The sequence below is a fragment of the Scyliorhinus canicula genome, chromosome 2 (genome assembly GCF_902713615.1).
Source record: "Scyliorhinus canicula chromosome 2, sScyCan1.1, whole genome shotgun sequence".
NCBI classification, from domain to species: domain Eukaryota; kingdom Metazoa; phylum Chordata; class Chondrichthyes; order Carcharhiniformes; family Scyliorhinidae; genus Scyliorhinus; species Scyliorhinus canicula.
The window spans coordinates 218,493,477-218,508,445 of NC_052147.1; the positions used below are offsets into that span (position 1 = coordinate 218,493,477).

Sequence of the window (14,969 nt, forward strand, 5' to 3'; positions counted from 1 at the left end):
AACCGCGAGATTGACTCCCTACTGAAGGACAGATCTGAGGCGTTCAAGGCAGACGACCCTGTCCTATACAAGAAATCCAGGTACGACCTCCGCAAAGCCATCCAAGATGCCAAGAGAGAATATCAAACTAAACTAGAGTCACAGACAGACTCTCGGCGGTTGTGGCAAGGACTAAGCAACATAACGAGCTACAAAGCGAAGCCAAGCAGTATCTCTGGCAGCAGTGCACCCCTCCCCGATCAACTTAATGCATTCTATGCTCGGTTTGAGCAGGCAACCAACAATCCGCTATCGAGTGCCCCAGCAACCCATAATTCACCCATACCCACCATCACAGTTTCCGAAGTCAGATCGGCCTTCCTGAAAGTGAACCCACGGAAGGCGATGGGCCCGGACGGGATCCCCGGTCGTGCACTCAGAGCCTGCGCGGACCAGCTGGCAGAGGTTTTCACAGACATCTTTAACCTATCCCTACTCCACTCCGAGGTCCCTACCTGCTTCAAGAAGACCACCATCATACCGGTACCAAAGAAGAACCAGGCAACGTGCCTCAATGACTACCGCCCGGTGGCCCTGACATCAGTTGTAATGAAATGCTTCGAGAGGCTGATCATGAAGCGCATCACCTCCATACTCCCGGAACGCCTTGACCCACTTCAATTCGCATACCGTCGCAACCAGTCCACATCAGACGCCATTTCCCTGGCCCTACACTCATCCCTAGAGCATCTCGAAAACAAGGACTCCTACATCAGACTCCTATTTATTGACTACAGCTCCGCCTTCAACACCATAATCCCAGCCAAGCTCATATCCAAGCTCCAAAACCTAGGACTTGGCTCTCCACTCTGCAACTGGATCCTTGACTTTCTGACCAACAGACCACAGTCAGTAAGAATGAACACCAACACCTCCTCCACAATAGTCCTCAATACCGGTGCCCCACAAGGCTGTGTACTTAGCCTCCTACTCTACTCCCTGTACACACACGACTGCATGGCAAAACTGGGTTCCAACTCCATCTACAAGTTTGCTGACGATACGACCATAGTGGGCCGGATCTCGAATAACGACGAGTCCGAATACAGGAGGGAGATAGAGAACCTAGTGGAGTGGTGCAGCGACAACAATCTCTCCCTTAATGCCAGCAAAACTAAAGAGCTGGTCATCGACTTCAGGAAGCAAAGTACTGTGCACACCCCTGTCAGAATCAACGGAGCCGAGGTAGAGATGGTGAGCAGTTTCAAATTCCTAGGGGTGCACATCACCAAAAATCTATCCTGGTCCACTCATGTCGACGCTATCACCAAGAAAGCACAACAGCGCCTTTACTTCCTCCGGAAACTAAGGAAATTCGGCATGTCCACATTAACCCTTACCAACTTTTACAGATGCACTATAGAGAGCATCCTATCGGGCTGCATCACAGCCTGGTATGGCAACTGCTCGGCCCAGGACCGCAAGGAACTTCAGAGAGTCGTGAACACCGCCCAGTCCATCACACGAACCTGCCTCCCATCCATTGATTCCATCTACACCTCCCGCTGCCGGGGGAAAGCAGGCAGCATAATCAAGGATCCCTCCCACCCGGCTTACTCACTTTTCCAACTTCTTCCATCGGGCAGGAGATTCAGAAGTCTGAGAACACGGACGAACTGACTCAAAAACAGCTTCTTCCCCACTGTCACCAGACTCCTAAATGACCCTCTTATAGACTGACCTCATTAACACTACACCCGTGTCTGCTTCATCCGATGCCAATGCTTATGTAGTACATTGTATATATTGTGTTGCCCTATTATGTATTCTTATGTATTTTCTTGAATTCTGTTTAATTCCCTTTTCTTCCCATGTACTGAATGATCTGTTGAGCTGCTTGCAGAAAAATACTTTTCACTGTACCTCGGTACACGTGACAATAAACAAATCCAATCCAATCCACTCATGTATATAATGAGATGCAGACAGGCAATTATTGACACACAGGATGACCAATGAACACACAACACAGAACAACCAATCACCAGACAGGACACCACCACTATAAAGCCCACAGGGCATTAAGACTCTCCCTCTCTCAGGACCCAGCAACTGAGACAGTCAGAGTGCACAAGCTAGTGAGCACTATTACCATGCGGTAGCTAGTAAGTCTGGTCAAGCCAGTAAGAGGTCATCAGTTGGATTAGTAGAGTGTCAACCCACAGCTGAACATGTACAGCAGTCCACTAGTTAAATAAAACAGTGTTGGATCATCTCCTGTGTCAGACGTCTGTTTCTAGCTTCACGGCATCCAGTTGCAGTCAACGTCGAATCAACCTGCCTAACACATCAGGACCGTAGGACACTACCTTGAGGAATTCCTGCAGCAATGCAATGTGGCTGAAGTGATAGGCTGCCACCAGCCATAACCTTCCTATATCTGAGCTATCATTTAAACCAGTGGAGAACCTTCCCCCTGGTTTTAATTTATTCAGTATCAGGCGCTTTTACTTTTACTTTGTTCCTTGACTTGACTGAATGCTTCCTTGTTGTAGACTCACCTCTGGAATGGAACACCTTCCAAACACACCACCACTACCATCTAAGGACAGGAGCAGTAGATATCTGGGAACCCCTACCTGGAGGTTTCCTTCAAATTCACTCACCACGCCGACTTGGAAATATAACACCGTTCCTTCACTGTGGTTAGATCATAATCCAGGAACTCCCTCCGTACAGCATTGTGGGTGTACCTACAACTCAGCAACTGCAGCAGTTTAAGAAGGTAGCTCTCCACCACCACTAGCCAGTGATACCCACATCCCCTAAATGACCGGTGCAGTAACACAGTGGTTAGCACTGTTGCTTCACAGTGCCAGGGTCCTGGGTTCGATTCTCAGCTTGGGTCACTGTCTGTGTCAAGTTTGCACGCTCTCCCCGTGTCTGCGTGGGTTTCCTCCGGGTGCTCCGGTTTCCTCCCACAAGTCCCGAAAGACGTGTTTGTTAGGTGAATTGGACATTCTGAATTCTCCCTCAGTGTCCCCGAACAGGCACCGGAATGTGGAGACAAGGGAATTTTCACAGCAACCTCACTGCAGTGTAATGTAAGCTGACATGTGACACGATTAAATATTATTATTATTATTATCTCTGTGTTCCCCATTATTAGCTCACCAGTATCATCCTCTAAAGGGTCAACATTTACTTTAGCGATTCTCTTACCCTTTATATACTTATAGAAGCTTTTAGTATCAATGTTTATGTTTTCTGCTAGTTTACTTTCATAGTTCACCTTAGCTCGTTTGATTTTATTTTTCGTAGCCTTTTGCTGAACTTTAAAGTTCTCCCAATCCTCCAGCTTTCCATTCGGTTTTGCAGTATGGTATGCCTAGTTTTTGCCTTTATACCTTCCTTTTTTTTTATAAATTTAGATTATCCAATTATTTTTTCCAATTAAGGGGCAATTTAGCGTGGCCAATCCACCTACTCTGCACGTTTTTGGGTTGTGGGGGCGAAACCCACGCAGACACAGGGAGAATGTGCAAACTCCACACAGACAGTGACCCAGAGCCGGGATCGAACCTGGGACCTCAGCGCCGTGAGGCAGTTGTGCTAACCACTAGGCCACCGTGCTGCCCTGCCTTTATACCTTCCTTGACCTCCTTGTTTAGCCATGGATAGTTTTTCTCACTTTTACAATTCCCCTTCCTCTCAGGAATGTACTTTGATTGAGTGGTATTTAATATCTCCCGAAACATCCACCATCATTCCTCAACTGTCCTACTCTCAATTATATGTCTCCAGTCTACTTGGGCCAATTCTTTCCTCAGGCCTGTATAATTACTTCTGTCGAACACTACTCTGGTATGGCTCTCTGTCTTCTCTTGCTCAATCTGTATTTGAAATTCCAGCACGCTGAGATCACTCCTTCCAAGAGAATCCTTAACGACAAGACTATTTATCAACCCTTCTTTGTTCCATAATACAAAATCTAAAATAGTCTGTTCCCTGTTGGGCTCCAGAACATACTGCCCAAGAAACAATCTCTCATACACTCTATGAAATCTTCCTCAAGGATACCCTTGCCAATTTGATTAATTCAGTCAATATGCATATTAAAATCACCCATGATTACCATTGTGCCCTTCTCACAAGCCCTCATTATTTCTTGGTTTATACTATGCCCCACTTTGGAAGTACTGCTCGGGGGCCTGTAAATTACTCCTATCAAGGAGTTTTTCCCTTGTTTTTTATTTCCACCCAAATCGATTCAACATTTTGACCCTTAGTGCCAATATAATTTCTTAATGCAGCCTTGATGCCATCATTAACCAATAAAGCAACTCCACCTCCTGTTCCATCCTGTCTATCTTTTCAGAATACTGAGCAAGTACTGAGTGATAAACCAGGGGCTGGTTTAGCACACTGGGCTAAATCATTGGCTTTTAAAGCAGACCAAGGTAGGCCAGCAGCACGCTTCAATTCCCGTACCAGCCACCCTGAACAGGCTCCGGAATGTGGCGACTAGGGGCTTTTCACAGTAACTTCACTGAAGCCTACTCATGACAATAAGCGATTTTCATTTTTTCATTTCATTTCATTCTTGGAGATTCAACTCCCAGTCCTGGTCCTCCTGCAACTTTGTTTCAGTAATTCCCCACCAAATCATACCCGTTTGTCTCTATTTGTGCCGTCAGCTCATTGACCTTATTCCAAACACGGTATGCATTTAGGTGCAAGGTTTTTAAATATGTCCTGCTGTTTTGTCTTTCCCTTGCAGGATTTTCTTGTGCACTATGCCTTTCACACATTCTGACCTCCTTTATTAATCTCTGATAACACTCAGCCTCATTCTCAACTTTCACTCCCACAGTCATCTTGTATTTTAATTTTTTTTACATTTCCCTTCCCCTCCTTAGTTGTTAGACTGGCCCTGCCTGTTCATCCTATTAATCTCTACCTTCTCCTCACATGTCGACCTGTTGTTTTGGTTCTATTAACCATTATACGCCTTGTAGTTTTACCCTTCCCTTCACCTCTATTTGTGGCAATCTGAGTAACCCCCCCACAACCATTTCCAACAATCTCACCCCTTAACTTGATTGGACTCCTCCCGGTCATACTTCTTTTCCATAGGATTCCTCTCCTAATTACACCCCTTCCCCTTTAATGACTTACCCACCAACATACTACCAGTGAGATACCTACGGCTACTGAGTATAGAATCATAGAATTTACAGTGCAGAAGGAGACCATTTGGCCCATCGAGTCTCCACCAGCCCCTGAAAGAGCACCTTACCTAAGCCCATACCTCCAACCCAACCCGTAACCTAGCAACCCCACTGAACATTTTGGACATGACAGGGCAATTTAGCGTGATCAATCCATCTAACAGCACGTCTTTTGGGACTTGTGGGAGTAAACCCGAGCACCCGCAGGAAACCTACGCAGACGTGGGGAGAACATGCAGACTCCGCACAGACAGTGACCCAAACCGGGCATCGAACACGGGTCCCTGGCATTGTGAAGCAACAATGCTAACCACTGTGCTGCATAATTGCAGTGCAGGAACATCAGTTCTCTCGTTTGAATGAGTCCCAAGATATCAGGTGCACCTTAAGCCTACTTCTTCTGTTTCAGTGACTGTTACCTTTGTCCGGTTCATGCCAGCCTGCCAGCATAAACAGTTTTCCAGTCCAGTGTTTTTGGGAAAGGACAGTGGAAAGAAAACTGAAAAAATAAATTGCTGTGAAAAGGAGGCAGCAGGAAGCACCATCAAGTAACATTACTCTGATCTTTCTGTTTCCATTCAGATCAAAACCTAGGCTGATGACAAATTTATTTCCATTGGATTCTCGCAGTGTGTATTAAATGGACATTTATACAGTCATTCATTGTTGTAATGTACAATCTCCATTTCCACTTTATAAAATAACAAATTATTTATCACATTTAAAATTATCAGTTTTGCACACACATGCTAGAGTGCAGAATGAAAGAGTGAAGTCCATGTTGGCAGGATTAGTCTGACTGCTTTAACAAAAGAATGGGGCTTTATTAATTACAAGACATATGTTTGCAATGACACTGATAGACCATGTTTGTCTGCAAGGCTCCCAGTTGCCTTTGAAAGGTGTAAGGTTGTAACGCACATAAATAATTTAGTAATTCAGCCTATAGTTCAAAAGCAAAGCACATAATTTTCCAGAATCAGTGATGATGTCAAGCCAAGGTTTGTCTTTAAACTTGGAGGCAGTTTAATCCTTTTTTTCTCTGTAAATTTCCATTTCATAGATCTTTGATCAACAGTAAAATGCATTCAAGCTTTGTGGCATGACCATCATCAAAAACAGTAATGCATTCTGTTCAGGAATACTAGAAAATCAAATTTATCTGTGTCATTTCTTAAAAATGTAACACTGCTTTCAAACCCCATATGTATTGCATATTTTGTGCCAACATAAATAGTTTTGACTTTGTTCTGGTTTATTTAAGTTGCTTAATTTGAATTGTTGAATAATTCAATATTTATGTTGCGCAAATTGATTTGAACTATGAAGCACATTTCCTGGTATGAATCTTGACCATAATTTCTTTTTACAGTAAAGCTATGGGAAACCATGAGACTTGATTTCAGTCGTCAGTTGTGTTCACGCAGGCTTTGCATGCTGCCCTGGGCATTCTCAGGCAATTCTTGGAGTAACATTGGAATGGACTGGGCAAAGGAAGATGGAAGAAAGGTAACTGGATAAAGTACATTGTAGAAATTGTTCCAAAACAGCAGTAATCCCGTTCCTGACATGTGTACACCTAAATAACTTTAAAATGCTGCAGGATTTGAAAGGTTTAACCAAATCCCTCATAATTGAATTGGATAAAATGTAACTGTTCTTGGATTTATTCTTTATTTTATCAGCTTTAATTGGATCCTTGAAGATAAATATGATCGTAAGGAGTTTTAAGTTTCAAAACTATTAAAAGTCTGAGGGTGGATTTTTATCAGCGGCAAGCTGTTCATGACGGCTCAATTGAAAGTCTGTACCCTGTCTGCTCTCTTGCCTTTCTCTCGTCCCCCTCATGACTCAAAGTGAAATTTTAAGTGCCGGCGGTGTGTACAGGAGATTCCACAGTGGTGGGAGCTTTACAATGGTTAAACCTGCCCCAGCTAAAAATGCTGCAGCTCCAGGCATACTATAAAATAACTTCCTGGTTAAACAGGGAGGCCCTGTATCATGGCCAAAGCTTTGTGCCTGCCCAACTCCATTGCCTTTAGCATAAGATTTATTGAGAGCACAGAGATGGCACGGATGTTTCTTCCAATTCAAATTTCACTTGTAAATATTTCACATTACATTGGTTTCACTTTATGCATGTGTGCATCATCATTATTTGTTGAGGTTAGCTTAGTCAGAGATCTAAATGTGCTGGCACGCCTCATGGATGGCACACAATGATGGTTACAGAGGAGTTAGGGAAATTTCCTTTATTGTGGAAGAAAAAATGTTGTGCTGTTTTGTTAACTATTTATTGAATGTTAGTGTTAGTTTCCAATGTTGGACTCGTAATTCTGTGGGCCCAGCTGGCACTGCCTTAAATGCATTGGAAAGTAGATTGTCCAAGCTCACTCTCAGCAGGGATAATTGAAATGTTGTAGGTGAACTCAAAACCCTGTTAGGACTCTGCCATTCGACACCCTACGATAGACCCAAAATAGTGCTGACACCGCCCATTAGGGCCCTCCATTTCTTGTCTTGACTGACTGCCCCCACCAACTCTCCACCACACCAGGTCCGTCCCACTTCATTCCTCTATATCTCCAATGCCACCTTCTGTCCTCTCTTGGATCTCACTTCCACTTCTCTATGCAATTGAACTCTAATTTTTCAACCCCACCACCACCCTTGACTCATCCGTGATGATCCCCAGCCTCCATGTCATTCTCCTGCTCACCTCCAACTGTGCCACAACATTCAACAAAGAAAACCTCCTGACCTCAGACACAGCTGCAAATGGCAACTGCTGTCCACCACCTTTACCAACTGTGAACCGGGTACCATGAGATTATGCTCCGCTGTCTTTATCATGAAGGCAGAACATAATTAAAAACAGTTTGATGCTAATGAGAATTCATTGCATGCAAATATGTTACATGCACACAGGACGGCGCGAGGCATGATACATTGTTACTTTAATCTCTGCATCTCAAACCCACCATTGGGAAATTGAATTTTCACATCCCGCCTAATTCAGTCATTGCATAGGTCATGTTTCCTGCTCTTACGAACTCGATAAAATCCCACCACCCCTTGAATTGCTGATCATCATTAGTGATAGGCTCTAATTTTGGCACAGAAATCCCCTAATCTAAAAACCTGGTCTGTATAAGCTATACCTAATAAGTTGAACAAAGCTGAGAAACCAGAGCTGATCCATTTTTGCCATTGCATTCCTTCCAATTAAATGAACCACTTTAGCAATGAATTACTGTTAGATTAATCATTTTTGCCCACTTGCTGCCTAAATGTTTCCGACTCGCTTTATGTGTCGGGTGCCACATGACATGCAGTAGGGGTCAAAACCTGATTGAATCATATTAGTTATTAACACATTTTAGTTTATAAACAACAGAAGAGCTGTCATTTTTTGGGGATCTGTTTGACTAATTGGCCACAAGAGGCTCTCAGCATAACTTATATTAAAATGTTTCTAAATCAGATAAATTTAACTAGCAAAGAAATTAAATCCACTGAACATGTTAGGGTTTCAAATTTGATCCTGAGAAAACATTTATCATTTCAATTTAATGCCTTAGAAGTCGCTTAGAGACTTCAATAAACATTCACTATTATCTTGGGATAGACCATTCATATGAGCCCAGCAGTCTGTAGTTGGCAGAAAGCATTCATCTTGAAAGATGATAGTCAGTTTCATTAGCTGCTCAACTGGCTAAAACCTGGACATGGGGAAGGTTAGTGATCAAGCATTGACTTCCTCTCCACACATAAAGAAACACACAGGCACCAAATTGGGCTTCCAGGCCATTGATTTGGTGATTTGGAAGCCCGGGGAGACTAAAAATTGTGGCAGAGCCACAGTGATTGTCATTCTTGGGAGAGCAATACTGCAGGCATGCCATGGGCTGGATTCTCCACCCCACCGCGCCAGATGCCCCGTTACGTCAGCTCGTCAATGGGGTTTCCCATTGTGGGACGCCGTCGGGAAATCCCCGGGCTGCCGGCAAAGTGGAGCTTCCCGCCGGCGGAGAATCCAGTCCCATGTCTGCACAAAAGCATACATAGAAACATACATAGAAAACAGAAGCAGGAGGAGGCCATTCGACCATTTGTGTCTGCTCCGCCATTTATTATGATCACGGCTGATCACCCAACTCAATAGCCCAATCTCGCTTTTCCCCTCATATCCTTTAATCCCCTTCGCCCTCAGAGCTATACCTAATTCCTTCGTGAGATTACGCCATGTTTTGGCCTCAACTACGTTTTTTGATAGTGAATTCCACAGATTCACCACTCTCTGGGTGAAGAGATTTCTCCTCACCTCAGTCCTAAAAGGTTTTCCCTTATCCTCAAACTATGACCCCGAATTCTGGACTTCCCACCATCGGGAACATTCTTTCTGAATCTACCCTGTCTAATCCTGTGAGAATTTTATAAGTTTCTATGATATCCCTGTTCACGCTTCTAAACTCCGATGATTATTATGCTAATCGATTTAATCTCTTCTAATATGACAGTCCCGCCATCCCAGGAATCAGTCTGGTAAACTTTCGCTGCACTCCCTCCATAGCAAGAACATCCTTCCTCAGATAAGGACACCAAAACTGCACAAAATACGCCAGTAAAGGTTGGGTGGGTTTAAGGGATGGGTTGGGTGAGTGGGTCCAGGTACAGAGAGGGTCGGTGCAGATTTGATGGGCCAAATGGCCTCCTTCTGAACATAGGGATTCTATGATTAGGAAGGCTTGAGCCGTGAAAAGACTCTTCAGATTATCAGGCAATTTGGTATCCATTTATGGAATATCCATCTTAAGGAGTGAATGCAAACCATGGTACAGAACAATCTCAAGACTACATAAATAGTGAGAGACAAAACAATGAAGGGTGATAAACATAAGGATGCAATTTTAAATTGAAAGGGTTAGGGGACGTTCTTGTATCTTGGGTCACCAAGGACAGGAGTGATGGATGAGTAGGTGGGGGATAGGTTATAGGTAGCATCATTTTAGATATGTTGATGTTTAGAGAGTATTGACGATGGGAGACTGGCTTCGAGAGCATTGAATTAATTAAGGCTAGAGGTGAAAGGTGTATTGATAAACATTTCAGCAGCAGAAAGGCTGAGGCAGAGGTAAAAGTCGGTTCTGCTATGGAGATAGACGTAAGTATACCTTTGAGATGGGAACTCATTTTGGAGTCGAACAGCACACCAAAGTTGCAAACAGTTTGGTTTACACTGAGATCGTGGCCGGAATGTTCTGGCCATTGTGATTCACTTTTCCCACCGGCAGAGCACCGCTCTCCGTGGATTTCCTGGCGGTGTTGGGTGGCTTCAATGGGAATTCCCATTGTCAAGCAGTGGGAGTATAGAATCCCTGTCGCCAGCGTATGATACACCACCAAGAAACACATAGCTGGGGGAGCGGAGAATCCTGCTCAGTGGCTGTGAGGGGGATGGGAATGGTGGCAAGGATTTAGAGTTCATGGCGGGTGTTAAGATAGTAAATTGACTGTCGACTATTTTTTTCCTTTGATGGGAGAGGAGGATTGAATTGGGGATGACGGTAAAGGTTTGTGGCACGGGGCTTCAATCTTCCCAATGTATCACTGAAATGAATTGCATCTCATACACATTTGGATATGAGGCAAGTTGTTTCAAAACACAAAAGAAGTAAAGGACCCAAAAGAAGTGGTGGACAGATAGAACTGCATATATCAGTGTACATAAAGGGTACGATATTACGGAAAAGTTTAGAAGTGTGGTGGCGAACGGGAACTTCGGCAAACTTCCCGGCGCTTGGCCCAGCGAGGCCGTCACCAGTATCAAACATTAATTGGTCCACTTAACGAGGTCCCACGGGCTTCACGCCATGAATGATGATCCTGCCAGCTGATTCAGTGGGACCACACTCACCAGCCTCACACCAACAAGGGGGGGGGAAGCACTTAAACCAATCTATCAGAGAAAACCCCACACAGCCGCGCCACCAAGGAGACAAGCCTTGGGGATGCTACAATTTGGGGATGCCAGTCTGGTCAGATTGTTGGATGCGGTCGAGTCCAGACGGGATGCCTTGTTCCCCCGAGGGGCTCGGAGGGTCAGCCACAGGGCAGGCAGTGCTGCCTGGGAGGAAGTGGCAATGGTAGTCAGCTCGGGAAGTGCCAGCAAGAGGACAGGCACCCAGTGTTGTCAGAAGATCAACAACCTCCACTGACCGTACATTTGGGTTGGAACCAACCCCCTGGCATCAACCCTGCTGGCCACCCTGCGCACCCCCCACCCCTCACCCCCTCAACGACAATTCAACTGGCACCGCTCTGACCCAGCACCAAACCGTGTCCCGGTCCACCCAAGTCCAGCAGTGCCCATCCTCCCCCTTCCACCCCCCCCCCCCCCAACCCCTGCCCGTCTCCGCAATGAACAAAGTGTGCAGCTCACAATGTGCCCTCGGTGTCCCTGCTAGACAAGTTGGCCCACAACATACAGGAGAGGGCCCTGATGGGCGGCGGGGTGCCAGACATCAGAGTCCTCACCCACTTCGAGAAACGAGCCCTGGAGTTCAGGGCCGAGGGACAGATCGGTTACCAACCTAGAGGTTGGCATATGGTGCAGAGGCATGCCACCCAGATGGCCTGTCACATGTGAGCTGTTAATGTCATTCTCTCCCTCCGCCCTCTCCCCAGGCCACCAGGCACATCACGTGTAGGTGACCGAGCATTCAGCAGACAGGCAGGAGTCAGACTCTGGACTAGATTGAGGAGCACCGGCACTTAGCTCTCCCCGGGTTATCATCACGCCCCCTGCCTTCGGCAGTGACCCGCCGACACAGTCCTATCACCCTGGACTGATGTAACACAGACACTGGGAGGCTGGAACAAGGTGGGTGGGGGGGGGGGGGAGAATGGGGGGAAGTGGGGGAGGTGGGGGCGGCACTAACGGGTTCAGGGGCAGTTGGGGACACATATGCACAGCATTCAAACACATTGCACATGAGAAATATGCCGCACCTGACATTTTCTTCTGCAATAAGGACCAACCTCCAATCCCCTGCCCCAGCTCCCCGGGCATGGTGGTCCTGGATCTCCACTACCCCCCCCAGGTTACATCACATGGGGATGGAACAGGCTGGTGTGGCGGGGGGGGGGGGGTGGGGGGGGTTGGTTTACTGGGGGGGGGGTGAGTGGGGGAGCTACTCAGATGATGGATGAGCCATGTCCTATTTGAAGCGGGTGAGGATGAGGGTCTCCCTGGCCCTCTGGGCATGCTGGACCCGCGCCGCTGATGCCTGTCCTTCATCCTCCAGCTGGTTCTGTGGGTCCTCCGTGGTCTCGTCCTCCAGCCCATCCTTGTCTGGCGCTTCCTCATCCTCCTCCTCCTCGGTGGCCGTATGTTCCTGTGGTGATATGCATCACTGTAAATACACAAGGCGTTAATGTAATGTAAATACACTACAACTAAGTAAACACTCGAGGGAGCACCGGAGATACTGGTTTAGCACACTGGGCTAAATCGCTGGCTTTGAAAAGCAGACCAAGGCAGGCCAGCAGCACGGTTCAATTCCCGTACCAGCCTCCCCGGACATGCGCCGGAATGTTGCGACTAGGTGCTTTTCACAGTAACTTCATTGAAGCCTACTCGTGACAATAATCGATTTTCATTTCATTTTCATTTCACATGCAGACATACAGATAATGAGCACATAAATTAGGACACGATCAATGGGCAGTCAAGATCAATGGGCAGTCAAGACACCCAGAGGTGACACTACCACAAGGGGGCAACCCATATAAAAGGACAGAGCACACATGTTCTGTCTCTTTCCACAGGCGACATTCAGAGAGAAGGACAGGGGCAGATCAGAAGCATCACACTCTCCACATGGCTTAGAGCAGACTGGTTGGTTAGACTGAGTTACTATAGAAAGATTAGCAGGAGAGTCGAACTCAAGTAGGAGAATTGTTAACTGTTCAATAAATGTGTTCAACCTATCTCCAAGTCTGAACCTTCCTTTGTCAGAGCATACATCAAGGAAGCAGCTTTTGCTACATGAAGAAGCATAACACAACATGGTACCAGTGAGTGCCTCTTGAATCTATATAGTTCAACTCAACATATCCGTGGCACCCAGACAAGATGATCGAGATTTTGGTTCCTCAGCAGGTCAGGCTCAGGTACCACGGCAATCTCAGTGCCAACTGGCGTGCATTCAAGCAGACGTTTGAGATCTACATGGTAGCATCCGATCTGGATGGCGTGGCCAATGCTGAGAAGATAAAGCTTCTACTCACCATTGCGGGTAAAAGTGTAACAGAAATCTTCAACTCCTTCAAGTACTCCAAAGGGCAACACAAGAGAGACTTCCAGACAGTCCTGGATAAGTTTGAAAACTACTGCGAGGTAAACACAACAGAGGAAATCGGTAAAACTGGCGCCAATACTCACCACGATGCAAAGGTAGGCTTGCAACAGCAGCAAACAGCAATTTTGATTGGCAGCCATCTTGAGAAAGGAGCCGCATATGCGCAATTCTCCAGAAGATGCAAACCGGCAAATCAGTGTTTTGCGCATGCGCGAGAAGCCGCGGATGCGTAGTTGCGAAAAGGGCGCACAGTAAAGGAAAACCGATCTGTGCATGCACAATCCATTCCTACACTCTGGGCGCGATTCTCCGCACTCACGCCGGTTCGGAGAATAGCGGGCCGCGCATATTTTCACGACGACGCCAGTCCCCCACACAAACTACACGTCGGCATTCCCGGCAAAGGCCTCGAAAGCCCCCCCCGACATGACCAGAATCGCAACTTATTGGCCCCCCGGATGGGCCGAAGTCCCGACGTCATCACGCAATGCTTTCACGCCGGCCAACACACCTGCTTTTCAAGTTCGTCAACCAGTCGTGCTGGCTGACGAGAGCTTTGAGTAGGTGAGCGCACCGCTCAGCGCACTGCTGGAGTCTGGCCACAATGGGGAAGGCATCCCCGAGAACGGGAGGGGGGTCAAGAGCGGGTGGGGGAGTGGGGGAGACTGAGGGGGGGAGTGGGGGATACTGAGGGGGGGGAGTGGGGGAGACTGAGGGGGGGACTGAGGGGGGGAGTGGGGGAGACTGAGGGTGGAGTGGGGGAGACGGAGGGGGGAGTGGGGGAGACGGAGGGGGGAGTGGGAGTGGGGGGGGGGGGTAGGGAGAGAGTGAGCAAGTGACCCGTCCAACCCCGGTTACAAAATGTCTGCCACCATGCCATGGCGTGCCGGTCACGAGGACACGGCCGCTGGTTGCCCTGTGGCTTACGGCCACAGGCCACTGACGCACCGGTGAAGAGGACGTAGTTAACTGCCCGTTGGATGCAGAAATTGACCTGGGGTTAGGCTGCCCGCGTGTCAGCAGCGCGACCAGGCCACCGGGACACACAGGTATCCCGTGGCAGGCGGCTGCCGAGGTGTAGACTAACCTCCGTCTAACATGTCCCGATTCTCTGCCCCCCACCACCCTTCTGTAGGTTAGCACAATGTCTGCGAACAGAACGGCTATGTTCTGCGCAGTGGTTGGGGCCGCTGTACTGCATTTGGAGATGCAGCAGCATCCACAGCCACAACCCGCAGTGGATGCAGGGCCAGCTGCAGCAGCAGAGGGAAGGGCCGAGGAGTTGCCAGTCGTCGAGCAGCATGGGGGGGAGGAGGAGGGGGAGGAGGAGAGTGAGGGTGCAGCCACAGCGCCAGAGGCGACGACCAAGGCCGAGGGTGTACCGTGTCCGGATCTC

At 47.4% G+C, this 14,969-nt stretch overlaps 1 long non-coding RNA gene across 1 annotated transcript in view; it reads left to right on the plus strand.

Moving 5' to 3' along the window:
* The window catches only part of LOC119962446, a 96,843-nt gene that overhangs the window by 66,104 nt on the left and 15,770 nt on the right, over positions 1–14,969 (plus strand). The window contains exon 2 of the long non-coding RNA XR_005459875.1: positions 6,583–6,719. This is a non-coding gene — a long non-coding RNA (uncharacterized LOC119962446). The remainder of the gene's footprint in view (positions 1–6,582; positions 6,720–14,969) is intronic.